This window comes from Vanacampus margaritifer, chromosome 5 (assembly GCF_051991255.1).
Source record: "Vanacampus margaritifer isolate UIUO_Vmar chromosome 5, RoL_Vmar_1.0, whole genome shotgun sequence".
Taxonomy (NCBI): Eukaryota; Metazoa; Chordata; class Actinopteri; order Syngnathiformes; family Syngnathidae; genus Vanacampus; species Vanacampus margaritifer.
Window position 1 is genome coordinate 5,904,295 of NC_135436.1, and position 7,395 is coordinate 5,911,689.

Here is a 7,395-nt window from a genome sequence, read left to right on the forward strand (position 1 = left end):
AACTAGGTCAACTAGTGAGGTCCAAAACGTTCACTAGTAGAACTAGTGGATGCCAACATGCTCACTAGTAAACTAGTTACACTCCAAAAATTAATGAGGAGGTGGGGCCGACGTGCGTCCAGGATTCCTATTGGCTCTGCAGTTAAAATACACCAATCAAGATTCAGATTTTGTCATTATCCCACCCCCTTTAATTGCACGTTTTACACTAGTTTACAAGTTGTCCTGAGGAATTGGAGCTTGTTAGCATGTGGATGCTTATTACGGATACATGTTAACTAGTGAATGCAGAAACCCAGACTTCACAACTACTTGCATCTATTTGGACCTTACAAGCTAACTAGTGAGGCTCAAAATGTTCACTAGTTAACTGGTAAATGCAGAGATATCTACTAGTTACACAAGTTGGGGTCTTTATGATGCCACTTGTTAACTAGTGAAACACGTGTTTTCCTACAAGTAAACTATCTGCGTACAGAGTGAGTAACTAGTAAACTAGTGACACATATTTTCTGATCACTAGTTTACTAGTAGAAGGTATTTTGTCTCACGTGTCGGCCTCAAGACTGAATTTGTACAGACTTTGACTGTGCAAGTTTCACACAAATGCTCACAAGCTGGCATGTGCACACAACTACTTAACCAGTGAAAATAATTACATTTTACTTGTTGACATGTTTGCCAGTTACAACACTTCACAAGTTCACTAGTTGTGCGCACATGTCAGCTAGTAAGCATTTTTGTTAAACTAGTATGATGTAAAAGACGCCTATTATACTAGAAACATCAACTAGTGCAACAAAATTCACTACATGTTAGATATTTGTTGTACTCGTTGGGCACAGTTGCTTACCAGTGCTACATAAGGGCCCACTAGTTAAAAGACATGCCCAACATGTAGGAAAAATGTCTAACGTGTTCTGTCAAATCTTGTACAAGTTCATTTCTTGGTCTGACTTGTGAAAGAAAATGCCTTCCACTAGTTAACTAGTTAAATAAACAGCCGTGCCACTTGTTAACTAGTGACTCAGTCCGGATGTAACTAGCTTGCAAGAGAGAAATCAAGTGATTCACTAGTTAACAAGTGAGGTCAAAACGAGCCCAACTAGTGCCACAAGTGGGTATATTTGCGTTTACTTGTTCACTAGATCACATTTTGTACCTCACTAGTCAGCTAGTAAGGTTGTGAAGATCCCAACTAGTGTAACTAGTGGACATTCTATGCCTTCCTAGTTAACTAGTAATCAATTTTAAACCTTACAAGTGAACCACTAAGGTAAGAAAAAACGCAACTGGTGATACCAGTGGACATTTGGCCCTTACATGTCAACATGCAAAATGCAACAATAGACCATAGACGTCTTGAATGCGACTCAAACGCCAACACGTTCACTAGTGGACTACATGCAAATGTAGCAGGCGGGACAAGAACTTTGATTGGTCGGTATTCAAATTAGATGTCTTGAAGCTTTAACCCTTAAGTGCCTGGACCGCAATAAATGTAAAGAAAATCAACTGTATTTACAAAAAACAAACAAAACATGCTTAATTCATCTCGCCCCTATCAGTAAACTAAATAAGCATTATGGCTGTTTTCAGTTTGTTTTATTTTTAAATAACTGGATAAGTACTTTTGCACTGTATAGATACAGTGCAGTATACAGGCATGGACAAAGAGTGACCAGTGGGTGGCAGTATGCGTATCCAACAAAGTTATTTGGCGGGCCTCCTGCTGATTGCTGACATGAGCGGGTCTTCACCTGAATCTGCCTCAGAAAGTGGATTTGATGAAGTTATTAGTCGCGTCTGGAATGCACTAGATATTGCAAGACGAGAACTGGCAGCGCAGATGAATGGAAACAACGTATTGCGAGCCACAAGGAACACATTTCGGAGACGCAAAAGAGCACGCACGACGACGACGACGACGACGACGACAGGTTGGCTAACTTTTTAACATGGCTAATTCAATTAGTGCTACTTACAGCTAGCCGGCTAGCTACTGTAAGACTGTCTGTCAATCAATACTATTAGGGGTGGGTGATATTGCCTAAAAATAATGGCACGATATTTCAAAGAAATTTGCGGTGACGGTGTTGTAGAGGCAAAAAAAAAGCAGTCTTGAGCCATGGAACTGATTCTTTAGTGGACCAGTACTTGATTAATTTGCAACATTTGGCATGAAAAAAAAAGGTGTTCTTTTGAAGATTCTTGAGCACATGTTTAAGAATGTTCATCGCCCACCCCAGATGGTCGTCACGAAATTTAAATGTATTTATTTTTTACCCCACGTCCCATAATCTACTGTATTTGTATAGTTTTATGATGAGATTACGATACCCCATTTTGCCGAATGTGCTACTGTTAATTGCATCTCATTAACACATTCTTATTAATACAGAAACACAAGGAACAAATGGAATCTGGAGAGTAAGGCTCTTTCTGTTGCCAAATGCTGATCATCTCGCTGTTCCATCGGCTTCACAATGCTGTCAACTAACCAGAATTGGTTTGGGTAATGTACACACTATTGATTTGCACAGTGAGATTGCATTTGTGTTTTATTTTTTGTGTATGCAGAAAATCTATGTGTATTATTGCTTCGTTGGTTGTGCAGTATTGTAGCGTAAAATAGAAAAAAAAACTAAGTGCTTTTTAAAAAAATATATTAACTACATTCTGGCATCTTTATGCCAGTGACGTTTTTATCATGAGGTATCCTCTTGCACAAACACAGACATAACAAATTTTGTATACACGCAGTATAACAAATCAACCTATAAATAAAAAATAGCACAATTAGATAGATAGCCAGATTTTAAAAATGTTTAAACTTGTTGAACCAGTACTGAAATAATATTGTTAGATATTTATTTTTTTAATTGTTTTCCAGGGACCCCAAGTCATGAGCTACTAGGGGCAACCTCCTCTCGATGTTTTGTGCAGTTATCATGGACTCTTCCAGAGTTTAATAACTACATTTGCCAAAGCTTCCCCTCTGTTAGCCTAAACGTAGTTGGCTTTCACCTGGCAAGAGCTGACAAATCGAGGCTTCTGAGTAAAATTCAGGCCAATACTTTGAAGGACCTCAGAAAAGCAGTTGGCAGAAGCAGATTATATATTCTTCCCCAGACAAATATTTCACTGCCAATAGAGGTTAGTGTTTGTCTTTGTATTGATCAAACATTCCTTTTTTTTATATTAGCGTAGTGACTTACTAATAAGACAGTTTGTGTTGTCAACTTAGATCACTGAATCTGAAAGGACACCAGAGACAATTGCTTCTTCCACTGCTACCACAACAGCCTGCAGACCGGAACCGGAAGTCTCACACAATAATCAATCTCAATCACTTTCATCATCAGCTCTCGGATCTCTAGCCTCAGCTGAAGTCCCTCAGGTCATGCTCTCTACTTCCTGGAGTACCAATACACTTGCCATTTGTCACATCTAACAGCAATTCTACATTATAATAATATATTTTTTTTAATCTAAAGAAACAGAATTTCGATATTTATTTGATTTGAATTTACAGGTTTTTCCTATTTCAAAAAAAAAAGATTTAATTTTCAAAAATAGACTGTTTTTACCTGAATGCAAAAATAACATAAAATCTCTGTAACTCTGACACAACATTTCACAACTTGATATTTCTGTTGTTTTACAGAAAAACGTATTAGTAATGCATATATTTATTGTTAAAATAGGTTCACAAATAAATCGTAATTCCTCAAATATTTGTCTGTTATTTAAGGTAATAACCTCTCAAATTTATGCAACTTTAAAACCCTTTAAAAATGAGAGACATTTACAATTTCTGAGAAATTAATACTAAAAATGTATAATTGTACGATAAATTCTTAATTAGTTGACTAGATGGTAACATTCATTGACATTGTATTAACATTTATTTTGAAAGGACATCTAAAGAGGCATAGGGAAAATATGAGAGGATAAATAATATGCAAAGCAAATAATTGCAATTGATTTAGGGATGCCATGGGGCATCAGCACTACCAACTAAGTATACATTTCATGTGATCTAAAATTGCTAAAAACAGCAGCGACATGGTTCAGTGGTAAAGTTGTTGGCTAGTATCCATTAAATTGTGGGTTTGATCCCCTTTGTGACCATAATGAAGTATCCTTGAGCAATATACTGAACTCCTGATCCTGCATCATCAGAAGGTGAATGAGTAGTCAAAATGTAAAGCTGTTTGAGGACATCATAAGGTGGAAAAGTGCTATATACGGTAAATGAATTGCAGTACCATAATGTAAATTGTTGAAATTTTAAACCCAATATCTAGTTTTTCAACAGTTTTTTTTACATGTTTTGGAAGCTGAATCGCATTATTTTTTGTCATAGCCTATACTGTTAGGGTGACCAAAAAAATGGGAACTTTTTTTAACAATCCAATAAAACCAAGTGTGATGGAAGAAACATATTTTGTTCATAGTAATTGAAACCTTAAAACATGCCATTTACAATCAAACAATGATGGAATCCCAGCTGAGCTGTTGCAGCGGTCAATGAGGAATCTCGACAGCAGATTTCAATGGATTTGTACAGGAGGATGTTATCTCCAGGATGTAATAAAAATAAAAAAAATCCAAGTATTGTTTCTTAAATGGCATGTTTTATGAGAAATAATAAATTTATGTTAATTGACTATTTTTTTGGTGCTGGAAAATTCCATTTTTTTTATTATTATTATTATTTTGTATATTTTTTTTTTTTTACAGTGTAGTGCAAGTTCCCAGTCTTTGCCTACATCCATGGACAATGAAGGAAGTGCACCAAGGACAGACTTCAGCGCAGTACTCGTAAGTATTTGTAAACAATACTGTATTTTGTATGTACTTGATAATTCAGACTGAAGAAAATGGTGGTCTAAATGTTAATGATTTGGGTTTGGAAGTAGGGATGCACGATAATGTCGGTGTCCGATTATTATCGACAATTATTGACCAATTTGACGTCAAACAGATAAACCAGATAATGAAGAAATCCGCTGATAGTTATCAGCAATTATCAATCAATTTGACATCATACAGATAAACCAGATAATAAAGAAATCCGCCAATATTAATATCATGTCACGTTGCTCCATCTGTTGTGGTTGTGCCCAACTCCTCAACCACTCCCCTCTTCTATGGTAGTGTCGCATATTTGTCACATCGTAATGCGCACGACCTCGTGTTCACAGAAGATGCATTATGGCGACATGGCCGTCGCCATTGTGGGCTTTCTTTACTGTTTCTCCCAAAAATGTTACCCTTACAGTTTTTTGTTGCAATTTTTAAACATGACTGTTTTGTTTTGGCAAACTCAAAATGGATTACTGGTTGTCTGAAGCAGAGATATCAAGAAAATTCAGCTTCATGGTGCTTTACACAATGTTTCATTGTATTTGTAGTATGTTAGAATTATAGTAGGACTCAAAAGTAAACACACACAAGTTAATTTTGGAAACAATTATCAACTTACTTATTGGTTATCGACATCGACACTTTCTAAATGATTGGTTTATCGGTATTGTTTGAAAATAGCATTATTTTGCATCTCTATTTGGAAGTCACCCTTTCTGTGTACACCTCAATAGAAGAGAGCTGAATGTAACTCTTTCCAACAGGAGTCAAGTTTGGATCCTGCACAGTGGCTCAATGCTTGGACCCCAGATGTGATGATAAATAATCAGTCATATTGAGCATGTTCTAGAAATATGACTATAGGCTTTATCATTTTATGCCATTATTACATGCACCATGTCTATTTTTCAAGGTCTTCTACAGAGCAACATGTTTGGAACCTATGAACAGGTATTTCGTAGGTTTAGAAACAGGAGCCACATGTTACATTGTATTCTATTCAATGTCAATTCTGTCCTCAACACTTGTGCTGTGCTCTTGCTGTATACTGTATATTGACAGAGAGCTAAACATCCCTCTCTTATCAATTATGCCGGACAACACAAAGTTTGTCCTTACGATAGTTATGAAACTATATGACAAATACAGAAAACAAAGGAGTAGTCAAAATTTCTGTGAAAAAAAATGACTGAATGCACAATAAATGAGATACACATGCACAAATGAAATCTCAGTACATCTAGCTAAATTACAATGTAGTACTTGTATAATACAAACGGTTTAGGTCTCCGGGATTCCTGTGTGTAATTATGACTTGTGTAATCATATTTTGTAGGACTCTTGCCAATTACTTTTTTATTGATGATACTGAAGAAGATGGGGGAGATGATGATATCATTGCAGATCCTTTTGAAAATGACAGTCCTCCAGTAAGTTATAACTTTTTAAACAGCATTGGGAAAAATGTTAATTTTTTTCAGTAGTCGTTTTTGACTGCATTTAAAAATGTTTATGAATGAATGATTTTGCCACTTTCTGCCATTCATTTCTAATGTACTGTTCTTTTCATATATATTAGAAAGAAGAAGTGGATCTTGCCACTACGTATCTTGAGGACTTATCACGAGGATCACATTTCTGGCACTATGGCATCCACCATTTGTATCAGGAGGAGTAAGCTTCTAGAGAGTGCCATTAAAGCACTCTCTAGAGTGAGTTTTTGTTGGAGCCAACCACCACACATTGAGTTTGTAGGAGAAGATGCAGATGATATGGGGGGACCACAGCGTGAATTTTTCAGGTCTGAATGCCAATGCCATTTTATACATATTTTGTAAACATTTATTCTGGTGAACAGTATATATTTATAAGTAATATTTTGTAATAACTTTAATCTGTGATTGTTATATTGTTTATTGCTCGTTTGTTAGCTCTAAAAATCATATGTCAAACGCGTCTTACCTGATTAAAAACAAAAAAATACTTTGTATGTTTGTCACTTATAAGCTACTTATATTTTCTTTACTATTGAAGATGTGAAACCAGAAGATGAAAATGGAAGAGCCTCCTCCGTTCCTGAGGTGGTGCAGGCCCACAAGGATCTGTCTCAGAGTCTGTTCCACATTAACTGTTTTTAACTGAACCGCAAAAGGTTATTGTTGATGGGAAAATTAATATGCAGGGTTTTTTTTTAATAAATAAAAGAGAAACTGCTTGGCATAAGAATGTATTTTTATTTGTGACATAAACAAATGTAATGTCTATTTGGACCAATCTGCAACTTCCTTGATTGCCCACTAGACCGCAACTTTTAGAGCCTGCAAGAAGATGTCCTGACCAGATTTGAAGGAATAAGAGGTTGGATTTATTTGCTGTAGTGCAGCAAGTCTTTCCTCTGACAAAGAGCATTGGATGGCACATACGAGGATTCCGTGCACTGTTCACTGCCATGGTCCAAAGGGAGGGGCTCTTCATATTGATGAATCTGGAATGTCTAATGAATTAATTAATTAAAACTACAGT

At 36.2% G+C, this 7,395-nt stretch overlaps 1 long non-coding RNA gene across 3 annotated transcripts; it reads left to right on the forward strand.

Moving 5' to 3' along the window:
* The first annotated feature begins 1,704 nt into the window (after positions 1-1,704).
* Positions 1,705-7,083, forward strand: LOC144052255 (uncharacterized). Of its 3 annotated transcripts, none has more exons than XR_013294180.1 (9): positions 1,705-2,036; positions 2,402-2,515; positions 2,894-3,156; positions 3,248-3,400; positions 4,747-4,827; positions 5,637-5,823; positions 6,209-6,302; positions 6,452-6,673; positions 6,907-7,083. It is a non-coding gene; the product is annotated as an uncharacterized LOC144052255 (long non-coding RNA). The 3 variants fall into 3 exon arrangements; XR_013294182.1 differs by having other exon boundaries at positions 1,705-2,004; XR_013294181.1 differs by having other exon boundaries at positions 1,705-1,940.
* The last annotated feature ends 312 nt before the right edge of the window (positions 7,084-7,395 follow it).